Genomic DNA, 21,164 nt, shown 5'->3' on the forward strand with positions numbered 1-21,164 from the left:
TCAAATTTTTTACTCTGAAATTACCTAGAATTCCCAGGCCCAGTGGCTCATGCCTGCAATCCCAGCACTTTGGGAGGCCGAGGTGGGCAAATCACCTGAGGTCAAGAGTTCAAGACCAGCCTTGACCAAAATGGCGAAACCCCGTCTCTACTAAAAATACAAAAATTAGCTGGGTGTGGTGGTGCGCGCCTGTAATCCCAGCTACTCAGGAAGCTAAGGCGGAAGAATCGCTTGAACCCAAGAGGCGGATGTTGCAGTGAGCCAAAATCACACCATTGCACTCCAGCCTGGGCGACAGAGCAAGACTCCGTATCAAAAAAAAGAAATTACCTAGAACTAGCATGGCAGTAACATAAAAAGCTGTATCTATGAGCAGCTCTTCTTATCCGCAAAACATATCTTAAATTCATTGTCATTAAAATAAGATATTAGAAAGGAATGGCTCATCCATTTACTAGCATTAATGGTGACATGGCTATTGAAGAAGAAAAAAAAAACACAAAGAAAAGTAATAAACCTTATATACAGAGTTTTACACCATTAGAACTCCAATCCTACATTGACTGAAGACAGTAAGCTAGCACATTAGAGGTGCAAAATGTACAATACCAATAAACAGTCAAAAATCTACTGCATTACTATATTCTAATGATACTGAAAACGTTAATAAGAAATTAACTTCAAGCCAGGCATGGTGGCTCATGCCTATAATACCAATGCTTTGGGAGGCTGAGACAGGGGGATCTCTTGAGCCCAAATGTTCGAGACCAGCCTGGGCAACATAGTGAGACCTTCTCTCCACAAAAAAAAAAAAAAAATTTAATTGGCTGGGCACAGTGGCACACACCTGTAGTCCTAGCCACTCTGGAGGCTGAGGTAGGAGGAATGCTTGAGCCCAGGGGCTTGAGGTTACAGTGAACAATGATCAAAAGTATCCACTAGGTTGGGAGGCCAGCCTAGGGCAGCATGCCTGGGGGGCAGCTCTCAGCAAGTTCACAAGCAGCAGCCTGGGAGCACAGCCCTGGGGCCCCGCACACCAGGTCCCAGGAACACTCTCTGCAAGGAGATGGCCCACGTGGCTGGGGCCCTGGTGACAAACAAGAGGACTGAGCAAAGAAGTCAATGTGTTGAAGACAGCAGGAGTCAAGTTTCTCACTACTGAAGGATGAAGATACAAATACGGAAAGAGGGAGAACCAGAACAAAGCATGAGATTTTGAACTGTGATTTGAAGCACTGGTGTGAAGTCTATCTAATTTGTTTCCTAATACAGATCTATATAAATAGATACCTAAATAAAGATGTAGAAATCAATATACACTGATCCTCTTTAGTGACAAATCCTGTATTTGTGAGTTTGCCTACTTGCTAAATTGTAACCCCAAAAATCAGTCCTCCAGGTGTCTTGCAGTCCTTCACGGACATGCACAGAGTAGCAAAATATTTGAGTCACCCAACATGCATGCTCCCAGCTGAAGTCAAACGAAATGACACTTAGACTTTTTTTTTTTTTTTTCCCAAGACGGAGTCTCACTCTGTTGCCCAGGCTGGAGTGCAGTGGTGCGATCTCAGCTCACCACAACCTCCGCTTCCTGGGTTCAAGCGATTCTCCTGCTTCAGCCTCCTGAGTAGCTGGGATTACAGGCACACGCCACCATGCCCAGCTAATTTTTTTGTATTTTTAGTAGAGACGAGGTTTCACCATGTTGGCCAGGCTGGTCTCGAACTCCTGACCTCAAGCAATCCAGCCACCTTGGCCTCCCAAAGTGCTGGGTTTATAGGTGTGAGCTACCACGCCCAGCTGACACTCTGCCTTCTTATTTCTGCTGTTAGAGTAGAAACAACTGTCCTTCTTGTGGGCTGTTCAGTACCATGTTCTTCACATTTTGGGGACTTTTGTGGGTGACTTCGCTGTCTAAAGTGGCCCCAAGCATCATGCTCAAGTGCAGTCTAGTGCATCGAAGTGCAAGGGGGGTGTCATGTGCCCTACAGAAAAAACGTGTGTTACAGAAGCTTCCTTCAGGCATGAACTATAGTGCTGCTGGCTGTTAATTCAAGGTTAATGATTAACTATATATTAAATAAGGTGTCTCTAAGCAGACGCATGCATAAAACAAGGTTATATATTAAATGGCTGACAAAAATGTGACCAAAGGTGCATAGGAACCTAACCCTGTATTTCGCCTGGAAGCAATGGTTCAGTATTCACTAGTCCTGTGTTTGTGGAGACTTTATAGAGCTCCACTAGTAACAAGAACCAACTGTATATGTATATGTGTGTGTATATATATACACATACACACAAATATATAAATAATATGTGTTGATCTGTGTATGCAAATACATTCTAGCTTTGTCTGCTTAGAGTGCCTAGAAGCAATGAGATCCCATAACAATAAATATGCCTAGGCCGGGCACGGTGGCTCATGCCTGTAATCCCAACACTTTGGGAGGCCAAGGTGGGTGAATCGCCTGGGGTCAGGAGTTCAAGACCAGCCTGGCCAACATGGTGAAACCCCGTCTGTACTAAAAATACAAAAATTAGCCCAGCATGGTGGCATGCACCTGTAATCCTAGCTACTTGTGAGACTGAGGCAGGAGAATCACTTGAACCCAGGAAGCAGAGGTTACAGTGAGCCGAGATCGTGCCACTGTACTCCAGCCTGGGTAACAGAGACTCTGTCTCAAAAAAGAAAAAAAAAAAAAAATGCATAGTGCCCAGCACTCTTTCTAAATACAGTATCCACTTATTAAAAAGAATATGTAACTTTTCTTTTTAATGCAGAGGCTCTTTTGAGAAATGGCTGAATCCAAGATCGGGGCAGAAGAAGTACAAGACATGTCTGAACTATCTTTTTGTGCCACAAAAGTAAGGAAATGTTCGAAGAATCCCGACAACATGTCCAAAGGACACAGGAGCTCCCACTGGCCAAACCTGGGACAATCTGAGCACCAAAATAAATCATAAGTGTAATGGGTTCAAATCTAATAAATAAAATTATTCATAAGTCCATAGTGCTATAAACAAATGAGTGAATAAATGGGGAAAACAGAATATTTCTTACTATAGAATGCCAACCAATTAAGAACAGAATTAACAATAGAATCAGAAAAAAAATCATCATTTGGCAACTTCCACAGTAATAAGTGATTCAGTTATTGAAAAGCCATCCACGGTTGCTAAAATCAGTGGGTAAAAGTTTCATGAGAAGCAAGATATTTTCATAGCCTCCAATTATCTCCCCATAAAACACTTACCTAAAAGCATAAAGTATTGCATAATCAACTTTAGAACAGGGAAACCTGGCAGACAAGACCTTAACAGAGTGGTAACAGTTACCATCACCACTGTGTGCCTCCGGATATGATGCACTGAGGATACTGTATTTATTTTTATGGTATTTCTGCTATGAGGTCACATCACATTTTTTTGTGTCTTTGAAGAATATTCTAGAATGTGATGACCTGAATATTTTTCAAACTATCAAGGACATGAGAGACAATCAAAGACTGCAGAAGTGTTCGAGGCTGAAGGATACTAAAGAAATATGAGCACTAAATACATTATAGGATCCTAGGCCCAAAAAATTAATATAGGGAAACTGGTTATGGAGTTTGAAGATATATTTCTGAATTTTGTTGGGTGTTCTATAACTATGATGGAAAGTGCCTTTTTATTTAAGAAACATGCACTAAAATATTTAGGTGTAAGGGGCCTCAGGTCTACAATCCACTTTTTTTTTTTTTTTTTGAGACAGAATTTTGCTCTTTCTCTCAAACTGGAGTGAAGTGGTGTGATCTCAGCTCACTGCAACTTCCGCTTCCTGGGTTCAAGTGATTCTCCTGCCTCAGCCTCCCGAGTAGCTGGGACTACAGGTGTGCACCACCACACCTGACTAACTTTTGTATTTTTAGCAGAGATGGGGTTTTGCCATGTTGGCCAGGCTGGTCTCGAACTCCTGACCTCAGGTGATCCACACGCCTCAGCCTCCCAAAGTGCTAAGATTACAGGTGGGAACAACCACATCCGGACTACAATCCACTTTCAAGTAGTTCAGATAACAAAGGAATAATATAAACAGAGAAAGAGACATTGACAACTATGGTAGAAGCTAAAAGGAGGGAATCTGGATGAAGGATATACAGGAGTGGTATGTATGCACCACTCTTGCAACTTTTTTATCAGGTTGAATTATTTCAAAATAAAAAGTTAAAAGACACTACCAGATGTTAAAGTATTTCAAAGACAATGATTAAAACTCTAGAGTACTGGTTTAAAAGCATGACACAATAAGAAAAAAAAAAGATTAAAAGTATAAAAATAAAAGGTTAACAAGGTAAAACATGAAATTAGCCGGGTACAGTGGCTCATGCCTGTAATCCCAACACTTTGGGAGGCTGAGGCTCGAGGACTGCTTGAGTCCAGGAATTTGGGCAAGTAGGAAATTACTGAACAGCTGCTATCACAGACAAATGTCTAACATTGTGAAGTGCTACACAGGGGAAGGAGACCCACGCTAAGACGAGAGCATGCACCCAGACACATAACTCAGAGGACACAGTTCAAAACACACATGCAAGAGGCTTAGGCACCTGTGGTGCTCACAGCCAGCAAAATGAAAAAAAATCCCAGCTCTGAAGGAGAGGCAAGTGCATGGCTTCCGTACAGATTGAAAAAATGTCTTAGCATGAAAATTAAATATGCTTACCCAAGGCAGACTTAGATAACTGTGAAGGGGGAAAGACTAAAATGGGGGGAAATAAGGGGCCAAGATTACACAAAAGGTCGGGCTCTATCTGTCCCCCCTAGTCGCCAGCACTAACAGCACTTAGTGTGTGCCAGGCACCGGTTCAAGCATTTCAATGCAATCCTCACAATCCTGTGAAGTAGGCTCCTGAAGGGGGTTTAATGGTGGCCCCAAAAAGATATGCCCAAGTCCTGACCCCCAGTACCTGCGAGTATTACCTTTCCTGGTAAAGAATTGAATGTTATTTGGGAAAAGGGTATTTGCACATGGAATTAAACTGAGGATGTTGGAGTGAAGACATCATCCTGGATTATCCAAGTGGGTCCTAAATCCAATGGCAAGTGTCCTTCCAAGAAAGAGGCGGGGGAGACCTGGGACAGACAGAAGAGAAGAGAAGGAGATGTAAACACAGGTAGAGACTCAAGTGATACAGCCACAAGCCAAGGACACTAAGGACGGCCGGCAGCCACCAGAAGCTGGAAGAGGCAAGGAATACTGTCCCCACCATATCAAGGGAACACAGCCTGGATTTTTTACCTTCTGGCCTCCTGAACTTAAGAGAATAAATGTCTATTGTCTTAAACCACCAAGTATGTAGGAATTTGTTATGGCAGCCTCAGCAAACTCATACAGTGCTGTTATCACCATTCCCTATGGATGGGAAAACTCAGGCATATGGCAGACATGTAGCTGTCCTGGGGCACGCAGTTTGCGTGTGACAGGGCTGAGACTAGTCCTGACAGCAGAGTTCAGAGCCCTCGCACCAACAAGCGACAGGCTCTCAGGAGCCAGCCGGGCCATCTTCCCCCATTAGTAAGTGGGGCATTCTCCCTTTGGTGAGGTGCGTGGGTAGCATTGGCCCCTGGGCTCTCTCCTGTTTCTGTGCACTGCATTACCAGCTGATATGGTTTGGTTGTGTCCCTACTCAAATCTTTTTTTTTTTTTTGAGACGGAGTTTCGCTCTGTCTCCACTCAAATCTCATCTTTTTTTTTTTTTGAGACGGAGTTTCACCCAGGCTGGAATGCAATGGTGCCATCTCAGCTCACTGCAACCTCCACCTCCCAGGTTCAAGTGATTCTCCTGCCTCAGCCTCCCAAGTAGCTGGGATTACAGGCAGGCACCTGCCACCACACCCAGCTAATTTGTTTTGTATTTTTAGTAGAGATGGGGTTTCACCATGTTATGTTGGAAAGGCTGGTCTCAAACTCCTGACCTCAAGTGATCCGCCCACCTCGGCCTCCCAAAGTGCTGGGACTATAGGCGTGAGCCATTGTGCCTGGCCATCAAATCTCATCTTGAATTGTAGCTCCCACAGTTCCCCCGTGTTGTGGGAGGGCCCCGGTGGGAGGCAACTGAATCATGGGAGGCAGGTCTTTCCCATGCTATTCCCATGACAGTGAATAGGTCTCACGAGATCTGCTGGTTTTATAAAGTGGAGTTTCCCTACACAAGTTCTCTTGTCTGCCACCATGTGAGATGTGCCTTTCCCTTCTGCCAGGATTGTGAGGCCTCCCCAGCCACATGGAACTGTCCATTAAACCTCTTTCTTTTGTACACTGCCCAGTCTCAGGTATGTCTTTATCAACAGTGTGAAAATGGACTAATACACCAGCTCCCCTGACTTGTCTTCTGCAAAGCTCTACAGGCATGGTGACAAGGGGCTGGGTGGTCAAAGTAAACAGGGCCAGAGAAATGAAGAGTAAGGAGTGGAGGGGAAGGAAGTCATATAATAAAGAATTTGGCTGGGTTTTATCCCCGGTTCTTCTAAATCCTTGGAATGCTCCAAGTAATAGAAGTGTGGTCCCTGATGGTTTACACTAACATAAATTATCAGGGACATAATATAACATAGTGGGTCCCTAGCAGCTGATGCTAACAGATGACTCAGGATGGGGGCTGTGCATATCACAAAGACCAATCCTGTGATGAGACAGCTGGGCTTGGAGCCAACAGCTATTGCCCAACCTCCAGGGCAGGGGGTACTGGAGACTGAGATCAATCCCACAGCCAATAAGCCCGTCAATCGTGCCGATGTAATGAAGCTCCAATAAAAACTCCAGACACCAAAACCTGGATGAGATTTCCTGGCTCGCAATACTCTGGGCATTGTCAGACACTACTATGTGGGGAGAAGAAAGAGAGATCAGACTGTTACTGTGTCTGTGTAGAAAGAAGAAGACCTAAGAGACTCCAATTTGTTCTGCACTAAGAAAAATTCTTCTGCCTTGAGATGCTGTTAATCTGTAACCCTACCCCCAACCCTGTGCTCGCAGAGACATGTGCTGTGTTGACTCATGATTTAATGGATTTAAGGCTATGCAGGATGTGCTTTGTTAAACAAATGCTTGAAGACAGCGTGCTTCTTTAAAGTCCTCACCACTCCCTAATCTCAAGTACCCAGGGACACAAAACAGTGTGAAGGCTGCAGGGACCTCTGCCTAGGAAAGCCAGGTATTGTCCAAGGTTTCTCCCATGTGATAGTCTACAATATGGCCTCGTGGGAAGGGAAAGACCTGACCATCCCCCAGCCCAACACCCTAAAGGGTCTGTGCTGAGGAGGATTAGTAAAAGAGGAAGGCCTCTTTGCAGTTGAGATAAGAGGAAGGCATCTGTCTCCTGCTCGTCCCTTGGCAATGGAACGTCTCAGTGTAAAACCCAATTGTATATTCCATCTACTGAGATAGGAGAAAACCACCTTAGGGCTAGAGGTGAGACATGCTGGCGGCAGTACTGCTGTTTCATGCATTGAGATGTTTATGTATGTGCACATCAAAGCACACAGCACCTTTTTCTTAACCTTGTTTATGACACAGAGACATTTGTTCACATGTTTTCCTGCTGACCCTCTCCCCACTATTACCCTATTGTCCTGCCACATCCCCCTCTCCGAGAAATAATGATCAATAAATACTGAGGGAACTCAGAGACCGGTGCCCGGGGCGCGGGTCCTGGCGCGGGTTCTCCGTATTCTGAGCGGCGGTCCCCTGGGCCCACTTTTCTTTCTCTATACTTTGTCTCTGTGTCTCTTTCTTTTCTCAGTCTCTCGTCCCACCCGATGAGAAACACCCACAGGTGTGGAGGGGAAGGCCACCCCTTCACTAATAGGCTAGGAAGTGACAGGTCTCAACTCCCTGGAGATGGGACAAGAAAGCTTTGTATTTGGGACTCTCCCTTTGGTTCCAATTGGCAGCCATTTGCTGTAGTAAAACTGTAATTGTAAGTGTAGCACTTTCCTGAGTCCTGTGAGTCATTCTAGCAGATTATTGAACCCAAGGGGGTCATGGGAAGCATAGAATTTGTAGCTGCTTGACTACAAGTCAGGGTGGGCTGGGCCACCCTGATTTGCCATACCTAAATCTTCCAAATACAGAGCCTACAACCTGTCAGCAGCACAAGCAGCTGACCTGCTAGTCTGGTGGCTGAGGCAGGAGGACTGCTTGAACACAGGAGGTGGAGGCTGCAGTGAGCTGAGACTGCGCCACTGCACTCCAGCCTGGGTGACACAGCGAGACTCCATCTCAAAAAAAAATATATATATATATATATACACACAACATTGATCAAGATTTAAAAGTAATACAGACCACAAAGAGTTTGAAGTTGACTTTCAGTTCTTTCTGAGGGAAGGGAGGAGCCTGGAATTGAGACAGGACACAGAACAGGGACCAGCAAAATCTTATTTCTTGATCTGGTTGCTACTTACCAGGATGTTAACCTTATAATTTATTATCCACGTTACACATTTGTTTGTATAATATTCTGTATCTGCTTTATAACATAAAGGTTAAAAAATGTAGTGAGAAGGTACACAATGTGATTTCAATGGATAATTTAACAGTGTATATATAATCGTATACTGACCATTTCCTACAGATACATCTGAAAATTACATAACAAATGCATGGTGACAGTGTGCGGTTTTGCAAGAAAAGAAAAGAATAGAGAAAAGAAAAACAGAGCAATGAAATACCATTCTTCACTTCACTCATCAGATGTGCCAAAAAAAGTAACACTTCTAGGGCAGGAAATGAGTAGAAGGAGGGTTAAGATTGCCTGGGAATTGATCATTGTTGGCAGACTGGTATTCAGGGGTTCACTACTGTTCCCTCTACTTTTGTACATGTTTGTAATTTTCTGTCATAAGAGAGGATAAAGGAAGGGAGGGAGGAAGACGACCAGAAAATCCACATTTGTATAGCTCTTCAACGTTGGGCATTTGATAGGCATTAGGTTTTCTCCACGAGAAGAGGCACAGTCACCCAACTATTAATATTGGTGTTATCTGTGGTTGGAAATGAAATTAATATATTTTGTTAATATTTTCTCTAATCAACAATGACTGTGGGAAGGGGAAGAGAAAAAATGACTTTTTTCATCTTTTAATACAGTGATTTAAGAAAAGTAAATATTCCACATTACCAGGCTGTGAAAAAAAAAAAAGAAAGAAAAGAAAAACAAATAGGAAAGGAATAAGAAAAGGTGGGCGTAATAGTGACTGCTGAACTACAACCACAGCTTAGCTCACCTAATCCATTCCTTGGCCCATTTGTGGGTCTGACCCTTCCTTCTCCCCATCATTCCTGGCACAGGGTTTGACTCTATTACCCAGCTCCTTTGCAGTTTGGTGAGACCCTGTGGCACAGAAGAGAAAGGGAGGTCTACCAGCAGCAGCCCAGCGTCAACCAAGCACACAACAGGGGGCTGGCCAGGGCCCACGCATGAGATCTAGTAGAGATTCTGATACTAAGTCTGGGGCGGAGCATGAGACCCTGTGTTTCTCCCCAGCCCCAGATGATGGCAATGCTACTGTCTGCAAACCACACTGAGTAGGGAAGCTACAGGCAGAGCCACCACGCATGAGTTTCTCTTCTTTCAGATGCCTCATAGATGGTGGCTAAATGGGCCGGGCACGGTGGCTCATGCCTGTAATCCTAGCACTTTGGGAGGCCGAGGCGAGACGACTGTAAGGTCAGGAGATCGAGACTATCCTGGTTAACATGATGAAACTCCATCTCTACTAAAAATACAAAAAATTAGCCTGGCATGGTGGCAGCCGCCTGTAGTCCCAGCTACTCGGGAGGCTGAGGCAGGAGAATGGCGTGAACCTGGGAGGCGGAGCTTGCAGTGAGCCGAGATCGCGCCAATGCACTCCAGCCTGGGGGACAGAGCCAGACTCCGTCTCAAAAAACAGATGGTGGTCAAATGATAAGCAGTGGAAAAATACACCCAAAACGACCCAAGAAATAGCCAGATGGCCTTTCTCTCTTGACCCATAACAAAGTTTAGCTCAGATCTATGATTAACTCCAGTTAGTGCAGCTAAATAATGAATACAGAGACAGCTGCCGACGGATTACGTTAGTGTGCAATGTGATAGGGGCTGGCTGGGCTCTACCAAAAACATAATCTGCCACCCTGAGTCAGAGACAGGGCTGTAAACAATGAGATCTCCAAAGGCAGTCACTGCTGGCCTAGGAAGCAGAGGATAAGAAGGTCACACGCTGGCCTTTGGTTCGCAGAGGCCCCCGTCAACTGTGCCATTCTTACAAAGAAGCCTACACAGAGGTTGTTTATTCTCTAAGGCCACAGCTATGATTAACACATTATTACTCTATAAAACCTCAGCAAGTATTTGCGTTACCTCAGCCCTCAATATCCTAGCAGTCCGGTATTTATGAATGTCACAATGTTTGTCCAAAAATTTCAGGAAGCGGAGAACTTGTACCAAACCTCAAGGATACGTTGAGACACTGATCTGTAATGGAACCTTCTTGGTTCCTTAGCTTTATGTTCCTTTTCTATTTATATAACAAACAGACATTGGTCCTAACAGAAACAGAGCACGCAGCGTGACATAGCTCTGCACGAAACTGGAAGGAGACAAGCAGGATTCCCCGGGCCTTTAATCACCATTAGCCAACAGCCTGGAAAACAGGCAGGACTCAATCCAAAAAGCTCCTAACCACCCAAGAAGTCTGATCACATGCCTCTCCCCACCAACTTTAAGAAAAAGCCAGTTTAAACTCACAAAAAATCTAAATTATTGAATATACACAAAGAGGTGCAGGCTGATTAATCTCCAGTACCTGAGATAACTTCCTCAGAGGAAATGCTCCAGCATGTTCTTTAAGCATATATATATATTTTTTTTGAGACGAACTTTCGCTCTTGTTGCCCAGGCTGGGGTGCAATGGCACAATCTCGGCTCACTGCAACCTCCACCTCCTAGGTTCAAGTGATTCTCCTGCCTCAGCCTCCTGAGTAGCTGGGATTACAGGCACCCGCCACCACACCCAGCTAATTTTTTGTATTTTTACTAGAGATGGCGTTTCACCATGTTGGCCAGGCTGGTCTCAAACTCCTGACCTCAGGTGATCCACCTGCCTTGGCCTCCCAAAGTGCTGGGATTACAGGTGTGAGCCAACACGCCAGGCCTCTTTGAGCACATAAAGTGTCTGTGGTAAAATGTGTTTACAACATTCTCTAAGCAATCTAATTTATACTGCTCATTTGCCCTAAAAAAACCTTTCACAGACAGAGAAAAAAGTACTTTCCAGCCCAGTTTCTGTTTAAATGACCACAAATTTCATATTCAAACATGAAATCTAAATTAATCCTGTGAATTAATCTAAATTAATTCAGTGGATTATAAACTCCACAAGGCCACAGATTGATTTTAGCATCTAGTACTAAACATGTGGGGCCGGGCAAGGTGGCTCACGCCTGTAATCCCAGCACTTTGGGAGGCCAAGGCAGGTGCATCACCTGAGGTCAGGAGTTTGAGACCAGCCTGGCCAACATGGTGAAACCCTGTCTCTACTAAAAATCCAAAAATTAGCCAGGTATGGTGGCGCATGCCTGTAATCCCCGCTACTCGAGAGGCTGAGACAGGAGAATCGCTTGAACCCGGGAGGCAGAGGTTGCAGTGAGCCAAGATGTCACCATTGCGCTCCAGCCTGGGTGACAGAGCGAGACTCCGTCTCAAAAAAAAAATAAATATAAAAAAATAATAAAATAAACATGTGCTGGACAAACCTAAACACCTGCTACCTAACACAAAATCATACACACACACACACACACACACACACCCCCTACAGGACCCCAGTGACTTTATATGACAAGAAAGAAAACAAACAGATATTTAGGCATAATTAACCTGGAAAACAGGTTGGGCTCATAAAAATCCCAGAAATTTTATCTATGGCAATTGATTTTTTTTATCCTAATTCAAAGAGCAATTTATGAAGAAGATGGTCCCTGCTTATCTGGAATGTTCCCTGAAACTTCCAAACCTTTTACCAAAGTCGCCAAACCAATAGCACATGTGTTACAATTATTTGGGGGCATTTTCTTTTCCTGACGTTTCTTTCAGCTTTGACAAGGTAGGGCCTCCCACAACGTCAGAGTGAGGTTCAGGTGCGAGTGTGTTTTGCTCAGCCTTACCGCAGCTCTGTCGGCCTGGATGGGCGTGGGGTCCCAAATAACACCCTCTAGGCCATGGCTTCCTTTCTTTCCTGGCCACTTCCCTCAAGTTGTGAGTCTTTAGCCCACCTAGCAGACTCAGGGTGTGCCACCAGTTCCCTGGAGGAGCAGATCATTGAAAATACAGCAAAGTTAAAATTAAACACAACAAGGCCAGGTGCATTGCCTTCTGTTCCATGGGGACTATTTGTCCTAAGACTTTGACTGAGCACCATGGACCCTCCTGCTCTGTCACATGCCTCTTCCTGCTGGCTCCAGGTTTACACTACTGATATGGCTTGGCTCTGTGTCCCCACCCAAATCTCATCTTGTAGCTCCCACAGTTCCCACATGTTGTGGGAGGGATCCAATGGGAGATAATTGAATCATGGGGGCGGGTCTTTCCTGTGCTGTTCTTGTGCTAGTGAGTAAGTCTCACGAGATCTGATGGGTTTTTTGTTTGTTTGTTTGTTTTTTGTTTTTTTTTTGAGACGGAGTCTCGCTGTTGCCCAGGCTGGAATGCAGTGGCGCGATCTAGGCTCACTGCAGGCTCCGCCCCCCAGGGTTCACGCGAGATCTGATGCTTTTAAAAACAAGAGTTTGCCTGCACAAGCTCTCTCTTTGCCTGCTGCCATCCACGTGACTTTCTCCTCCTTGCCTTCTGTCATGATTGTGAGGTCTCCCCAGCCACATGGAACTGTAAGTCCATTAAACCTCTTCTTTTGTAAATTGCCCAGTCTCAGGTATGTCTTTATCAGCAGCGTGAAAACAGACTCATACAACTAACAAGCCTGCTTTAGCTTTTCACTGTTCTGCCCAAGCAACTTTCTCCTTCAGCCAGGCCAGTAGATTTCTCATACAGCAGGGTGACCCTGTTCAGGGCCTTTGTACTGTTTATATTTTTTACTTTGTGCATACTATGATGTCTTGACGTTTTGGAAACCTCTCTGGCTGGGGAGAGACTGTCCTTCCCAGAGCTGGCCAGTTCTTAGAACCAGAAGGGCCCAGCCAGGAGCACAGCTCCGATATGCAAACCAACCAACCCAGAGCTATGCCGTCTTTATCTAGCCTGTCCACCCCAGGAAGCAGTATTTCTTCACCTATATCATGCCAGGGCCTGATAACAAGCAACTAGAAACCATGCCTGTAGCTTACAGCCTGCCAAAATTATTCAAACTAGCCAATTCTAAACTGTTCACGTGCACTCCCCTGCCCTGTCCCTGAAAGCTCAAGAAAGACCACGGCCCAGGCTCTCCCCTCACTCCTGCCCCTTCAGGCTCCTAGAGGGGGGACCAAGACTGATGCTTCCCCATGTGGCCCTGCAGGGCATGACATGCTTCCAGTCTGTAAGACCTGTGAGTATAATAACCTTGGCCTTCCTGAGCACCTCCTCTGCCTCCTCCTGTGGCCACATCTCACTGACCATCACAAAAAACAACATAGAATAAGCCAGGCATGGTGGCTCATGCCTGTAATCCCAGCACTTTGGGAGGCCGAGGCGGGCGGATCACTTGAGGTCAGGAGTTCGAGACCAGCCTGGCCAACATGGTACAACCCTGTCTCTACTAAAAACACAAAAATTAGCCAGGTGTGGTGGTGGGTGCCTGTAATCCCAGCTACTCAGGAGGCTGAAGCAGGATAATCACTTGAACCCGGGAGGCAGAGGTTGTAGTGAGCCGAGATTGTGCCACTGCACTCCAGCCTGGGCAACAGAGCAAGACTCCGTCTCAAAAAATAAAATAAAACAGGTTTTCATTTTAATTTTTAACATATAAACCTCCACAGGAACATTCTGACACAGACTTCAGCCCCAGGCCTACATCACCCTATGATCCAAATTATTTTATAGTAAATGGTATGAAGTTTGGAGAGGAAGGGCGATTTGGCCATCATGCTGTAATTTTACTGCAGGTAAAGTAGAATCACCATGAAAGTGGTGGAGCCTTGCTTTTTCTTTAATTTTTATAATGCCACCACCCTACATTCTTAGGAGAAAAGGCAAGGAGTTAAATAAATAAGCACAGATTTAAGTTCACATTTCTGGTAATTATCCGCAAGCTAATAACTGAGATTGCTTAAGCTCCGTAAACAAAACACACAAAGCCCTCGTGGCTCTGTGCCAGAATCAAAGGTCTGATCCAAAACTCCCCCATCCCCATGTTGGCTTTGAACATGAAACCAATTTTCTAAACCAAATCAGGCCTACTTCTTTGTAACCATCCTTACCATCTCTCTTATAGGAAAATGTTTAGGACTCTTGGCGGTGACTCTAGAGCTAGGAAATCAACTCTCTCAGCAGCACTCTAATGAGCAAAAACAACTGTGCCTCAAAATACAGGCTGCAGTGGGCAGAAATCTCTGTACTGCACTCCAGCCTGGGTGACAGAGTAAGATTCTGTCTCAAAAAAAAAAAAAAAAATCAAGTAACAAAGAACAGCTGTCTAAAACTGTTAACACTGATTCAAAATATAATAACCTTTATGCCTGTTATTCAGAGTTAAAGTGGGTACGCTAATTATAAATCATACACTTTTCTAATTGTGCAATACTCTGTCAATGGGATAGATTTTAGGAAAATTCCAGCTGAACCAGTCCATTCTTTGAATCATTAGGTCAATTACAAACATGCCAATCCTTAGCCCGAATAGCTGCATATTTAGAAAGACCTAAAACATTCTTCAAAAAGCTGCCATACATGGTCTGTTAAAGGGCTTACTTGGTAGGAAATAAATCAAGAGGGAATACTCCATAGTGAATCTCAGGGCACTTTTTAAAACAAATCTCAGGGCTGAGCACAATGGTTCATACCTATAATCTCACTGCTTTGAGGGGCCAAGGCAGGAGGATTGCTCAAGCCCAGGAGTTTGAGACCAGCCTGGGCAACATGGCAAGACCTAGTCCCTACAAAAAAATTGTTTTATTAGCTAGGCATGGTGGAACACGCCTGTGATCCCAGCTATTCCAGAGGCTGAAGTGGGAGGATCACTTAAGCCCAGGAAGTCAAGGCTGCAGTGAGCCATGATCTCACCACTGCACTCGAGCCTGGGAGACAGTACAGGACCCATCTCCAAAAAAGAAAAGAAAAAAAAAAGTGGACGAAGCTGCAATAAGCTGTGATCATACCACTGCACACTAGCCTAGGCGACAGAGTGAGACCCTGCCTCAAAAAAAAAAAAGAAAAAACCAATTGATAAAAGAGTAACCTCCCAATTCCGAGCTGTGGAACCCAAGAGCAGAGAAGGCGGCCACCCGCCTCTCTTTCCCTCAAAGACACCAGAGTGCAATAGGCTCTTCCTCACTCATTCCCATGGGAAGTAGCCTTCAACCCCTCTCAAACCACAGCATATAGAGATGCCTTTATTAATAAAAAAGGATACAACCCACGGGCCGGCCGCAGTGGCTCACACCTGTAATCCCAACACTTTGGGAAGCCAAGGCAGGCAGATCACCTGAGGCCAGGAGTCCGAGACCAGCCTGGCCAACATGGTGAAACTCTGTCTCTACTAAAAGCACAAACATTAACCGAGTGTGGTGGCACACGCCTGTAGTCCCAGCTACTTAGGAGGCTGAGGCAGGAGAATCGCTTGAATCCGGGAGGCAAAAGTTGGAGTTAGCCGAAGTCGCACCACTGCACTCCAGACTGGGCGACAGAGCGAGACTCAGTCTCAAAAATAAATAAATACAATAAATAAATAAACAAAGTATACAACCCACAACTCACTTTTTTTTCTAACCAGGAATCTCAACAACAGGACTATAGGGAAACAAGAATTATTAACCTCATTAATTCAAATTAACTCTTAAGCACCCACCACTAACAGGCACTCTTCTAGGTTCTAGACCTAGGATCATTTTTACAGAGTTCACATTGGGGAAGGGAGAGGGGAGAGGGAAAGGCAATCACACTAAAAAGAGGGGGTCAGAGTAACAGTAAGATCCACACAGAAGGCCGGGCACAGTGGCTGACACCTATAATCCAAGCACTTTGGGAGGCCAAGGAGGGTGGATCACCTGAGTTCAGGAGTTCGAGACCAGCCTGGCCAACGTGGTGAAACCTTGTCTCTACCAAAAATACAAAAATTAGCCGGGCATGGTGGCGGGCGCCTGTAATCTCAGTTATTTGGGAGCCTGAGGCAGGAGGATCACCTGAACCCAGGAGGTGGAGGTTGCAGTGAGCTGGGACCATGCCATTGCACTCCAGCCTAGGCAACAAGCGTGAGACTTCTTCTCAAAAAAAAAAAAAAAATCCACAAAGAAAGTAGGGAGCCATGGTAGTGAATGGGGGTGTTTACTCTAGATGGGTGGTCAAGGCAGAGTTTCCCAGGAGGACAAAGCCCCCAGTGACAAGAGCAGGGTCAGCAAGTTCCAAGCAAAGAGAACAGCAAGTGCTGAAGCCTAAGGCCTAATGCACTTACAGAAAAATCCTTAATGACTAAGTGTGTTGCCTCTGTTTGCGCAGAGATCACAAAATGTGTCCTGCAGAAGGGAGAGAAAAAGGGACCCTAGGAGAGGGTGGTGGGGCTTCAGGTCCTGGAGAAAGGCAGCAAGCATGGCTAACACATTCCTTGGTCCACCCTGCAGGGTAATACTGCACCTTCAATTGACTTATGAAGAAACTAGCTCAGATTGGAACAACAGCCAGGACAGTCACCACCAAGGGGACTTGCCCCACTGGAGAAGGCAAGTCTGACCCCCTACCCCACCGCGGTCAACCCAGGGACGGAGGAGAGAACGCCACATGCCATGGTTCTTATGTATAAAGCACAGGTTACAGGTTATTTCTGAAGATGTCTGCTCAAGTGGAGATGCTACCAGGTTTTTACCAATCATTACTTTGGATAAAAGTTTAGCAAATATTTACATCACTGTGCCCACAGTTCGTGCTTATGCCCCATGGCTTTAGAGGGCCCGTATAACTTATGTATACTTCATATTATGTATAATATGAACTTCAGCTCCATTCATGGTCATATCATCTAACCTGGGATACTCTTAGGAGTGAAAGGGGGAGCTTAATAATGGCAGAGTGATAAGGGATATAAACCAGGATTCTCCTGGGCCAACTGGTACAGGTGAAAAGGATGACTGAAACGGCAGAGGTCCTCCATTCTTCTAGATGGGTGATCAAGGCAGAGGTTCCCAGGAGGACCAAGCCCAGACAGAGAGGCGAGGGGCGGTGGCCCACGCCTATAATCCCAACACATTGGGAGGCTGAGGTGGGTGGATTGCATGAGCCAGGGAGTTTGAAAGCAGCCTGTGCAACATGGTAAAACCCTGCCTCTACAAAACAAAAACAAAAATTAGCCAGGCATGGTGGTGCATGCCTATAGTCCCAGCTACTCAGGAAGCTGAGGTGGGAGGATCACCTGAGCCCGAGCACAGGGAGGTTGAGGCTGCAGTGAGCTATGATCGCACCACTTATACTCCAGCCTGAGAGACAGAGCAAAACCCTGTCTCGGAAAAAAAAAAAAAAAAACACAGACTGACAACAACTCAATGAACTCAGATAATTAGAAATTCTATTAGTCTAATTTCATATGAAACCAAGGTATTTTTTTTTCCTTCCTCAGAAACCGGAGTGGGAGAGAAACTGTTACAGCCAATCACTTCCTTCTGGAAAAAAAAAGACGCAAGTACAACACATAGAAACGTGATCTAATAGACAATCCAGATATAAAGAACACAAACCCTTTTCCCTACAATTTAACCAAATGCTAAAATGCACCAGGAAACACAGAATACTACAGAGATAAAGATTTGGCCAGCAGATTATCAACCCCAGGAAAAGAAATCCATTTCTGTAGCATGCTATGCTGTTGGAGGCACACGTCACACTTCTTAATTCAAGGACAGAAAAGCACAAACTAAAATGCACACTGGAGTATGACTCCCCCTTCTCTATCTGCCAAAGCGCTTCGCATGTGACTTTCAATCTCTAAGCTGGGAATCAATCAGGCAGCCCAGCCTCCTATATTTTCTAGTTGTATTGCTTTGGGCATCAAATTTAACCTCTGTGCACCTCAATTTCTTCAGCTGGAGACAAAGAAAGTGGCTGCACTGTGGCAGAGTGTTTGCAAATGTTAATCATGGTTACGGTAGCATTCTACCTTGTCTTACAGATGGTTGCCTAAAAAGGTAGGAAACTGTTCACGAAAAAGTCTCAACCGGTCCTAGAGTGATCAGAATGACAGCACTGAGATAAGGAGGGCAGTACCTCTTACTCCAGAGAAGTGGGGAGCAGAGAGGAAGATGGAGTGGAAAGGGGCGAGGCAAGGCCCTCCTGAAATACCTCAACCCAAATCTTCAAGAAATCCCCAAGTCCTCACAGTGCTTTTTGTGGATTTTTGTGGAAACCGGTAAAAGGGGCTGATTTGCTGACCCCAGTGGGTAGAAAACAGAGACTGTCAAGAGAACAGAAGAGAAGGCAGAAAGGGGATGGGGAAGTGGGGTTCGCCATGTTCACGAGCTCCTGGAGCCACAGGGCCCCCCAGGAACAACAGAGCTGAGACTGGGTAGCCTTGTTTCTGGCCCAATTCCCTGGGACCACCACCCCGGAAGGACACTTGAGCCCTACACAAGAACCCACCACAACATCTCAGCATTGTCGGTCCCTAAATGCCAAGGTTTGTGCTCACCATTTCCATCCCTAAGATTCTCACAGGGAAGAACCCACACAACAGCTTTGTCCCTGCGACTCTGGGTGAGTTTCTGACACTGGCCTGGGCCCCCGTTTTGCCCGTCACCAACTTCTCACAGTCTAACTATCCAAGAGAAGTAGCATTTGATGTCAGGGAAATCAAAAGGGCTAAGGCTCAGGAGGCCAAGGCAGGTGGATCACTTGCAATCAGGAGTTCGAGACCACCCTGACCAACATAGTGAAACCTCATCTCTACTAACAATACAAAAAATTAACCAGGTGTGGTGGCAGGTGCCTGTAATCCCAGCTACTCAGGAGGCTGAGGTAGGAGGATCACTTGAACCCAGGAGGCAGAGGTTGTGGTACGCCAAGATCATGACACTGCACTCCAGCCTGGGTGACAGAGTGAGACTCCATCTCAAAAAAAAAAAAAAAATTGTCCTAAGGCTTACTCAGGGTCATCTATGGTTTGCCAAGCAGAGTTCAATCCAATCAACAAAACCCTCACTGCCCACTTTTCCAAAACCTGATATAGTCAGTCACTAGTAGCTGCCATTTGCTCACTGTTTTGCCTTCTATTTAAAAAAAAAAACAAAAAAAACCATCCAATTCCCAGAAGTCAAAGGCAATTCCTTCCCTTTTCTGTGTCTGTGAGACGGCTCTCTGTGGGATTCCTTCCTGCTGCACCTCATCCTTCCTGGAAGGGACTCTCAGAAAATGTGCCTCCTCCTTACAGGAAAGGAATTCCTCCCGAGGAACTGTGGACATGAGGCAGCTTTGTGGAATTTCCCTTCCACAGACTTCAGCCTATTTTCTGGGCAAACTTAGCAGAAATGACCAAAATCCACTCGAGAGAGACAGCAACAAGGAGAGGGGAAGAGATCCTATTTTGGCTTCTTCAAATGGACTAATTTTCTCTTTAAAATATTTATTTTAAGGAAAAACAAGGACTACATTATATTTTAAAGGGGGAGAAGGAAGAGGATTTTGAGTTGCTAAGAGAACAGAGCCATCTCTTTTTTTTAATACTGGATGCTAAGAACTTGCACAGGGTTTTCCCAAAAGCCAGATAGTTCAGGTAATTTGCATGTGGCTGTAAAAGAGAAAGTTCAGGCCAGGCACTGTGGCAACATGGTGAAACCCCATCTCTACTAAAAATACAAAAATTAGCTGGGTGTGGTGGTGCAAGCCTGTAATCCCAGCTACTTGGGAGGCTGAGGCAGGGGAATCACTTGAATCCGGGAGGTGGAGGTTGCAGTGAGCCAAGATCACACCACTGCACTCCTGGGCGACAGAGACTCTGTCTCAAAAAAAAAAAAAAAAAAAAAGAGAGAGAGAGAAAGTTGAGAGCATAAGTCTGAGTGATTCTGCCTGAAAGAACAGAACAGCTTATACTGGACAGGCTTTTGCCAAAGACACACCTCATCTGGCATTGAGAAAAGAACACCAACAATAACGAGTGACAGAATGTTAAGAACAATAATTATACAGACTTGGACCTCCCAGACTGCTTGTCTGTAGTAATTCAGAAGCAAGCAAAGTATTCTGAAGTGTTTATGAAGATTGGTTCCACATCTGAAGAATTTTAGTGATCTTACCCGAACTCAACCCAAAAAATATGAGGAAAAGAGGGAGTAGTTCTATAATAAGCAGGTGGAATAGAGGGTCAAACTCCTTGGCGAGTTCAGTCTAACAGAGGACAAATTACTGCCCTACAAAGCAGCTCTGGAAAATGACAGCCAGTGGCACTAACTCCAGGCAATATCTTTGTGAGGCTTGTGGGCTGTAATATAGTCTGCTCAGGCTGCCATAAAAAAAAAAAATCACAATCAGGCCAGGCACTATGGCTCACACCTGTAATCCCAGCACTTTGGGAGGCCAAGGAGGGCAGATCACCTGAGGTTAGGAGTTCGAGACCAGCCTGGCCAACATGGCAAAACCCCGTCTCTACTAAAAATACAAAAATTACCCGGATGTGGTAGCACGCACCGGTAGTCCCAGCTACTCGTCAGGCTGAGGCAGGAGAATTGCTTGAACCTGGGAGGGGTGGAGGTTGCAGTGGGCTGAGATCACACCACTGCACTCCAGCCTGGGCAACAGAGAGAGACTCCATCTTAAAAAAAAAAAAAAATCCCTGTCTTCAAATACAATCACATTCTGAAGTACTAGAGATCAGGACTCCAACATGCGAACTTTGGGGGGGCAATAATTCAGCCCGTAATATGGGTGATAAAGGAGCAGGTCCAGACTTAGAGAAACAAGGACTCCCTGGGTCAAGCTCTGGAAGTGAAAGGCTTCTTCAAAGACAGGAAATTC

General features: G+C 45.3%; 1 protein-coding gene across 3 annotated transcripts in view; it reads right to left on the reverse strand.

Moving 5' to 3' along the window:
• The window catches only part of ABCC4 (ATP binding cassette subfamily C member 4 (PEL blood group)), a 282,705-nt gene that overhangs the window by 242,200 nt on the left and 19,341 nt on the right, over positions 1–21,164 (reverse strand). Inside the window, exon 2 of one of the 3 annotated variants that reach the window (XM_055096905.2) lies at positions 4,966–5,118. The exons of the other annotated variants lie outside the window; for them this stretch is intronic. The gene's annotated coding sequence lies outside the window, so the exon portion shown is untranslated. The remainder of the gene's footprint in view (positions 1–4,965; positions 5,119–21,164) is intronic. 3 annotated transcript variants of the gene reach the window in all.

This window comes from Pan paniscus, chromosome 14 (assembly GCF_029289425.2).
Source record: "Pan paniscus chromosome 14, NHGRI_mPanPan1-v2.0_pri, whole genome shotgun sequence".
NCBI classification, from domain to species: domain Eukaryota; kingdom Metazoa; phylum Chordata; class Mammalia; order Primates; family Hominidae; genus Pan; species Pan paniscus.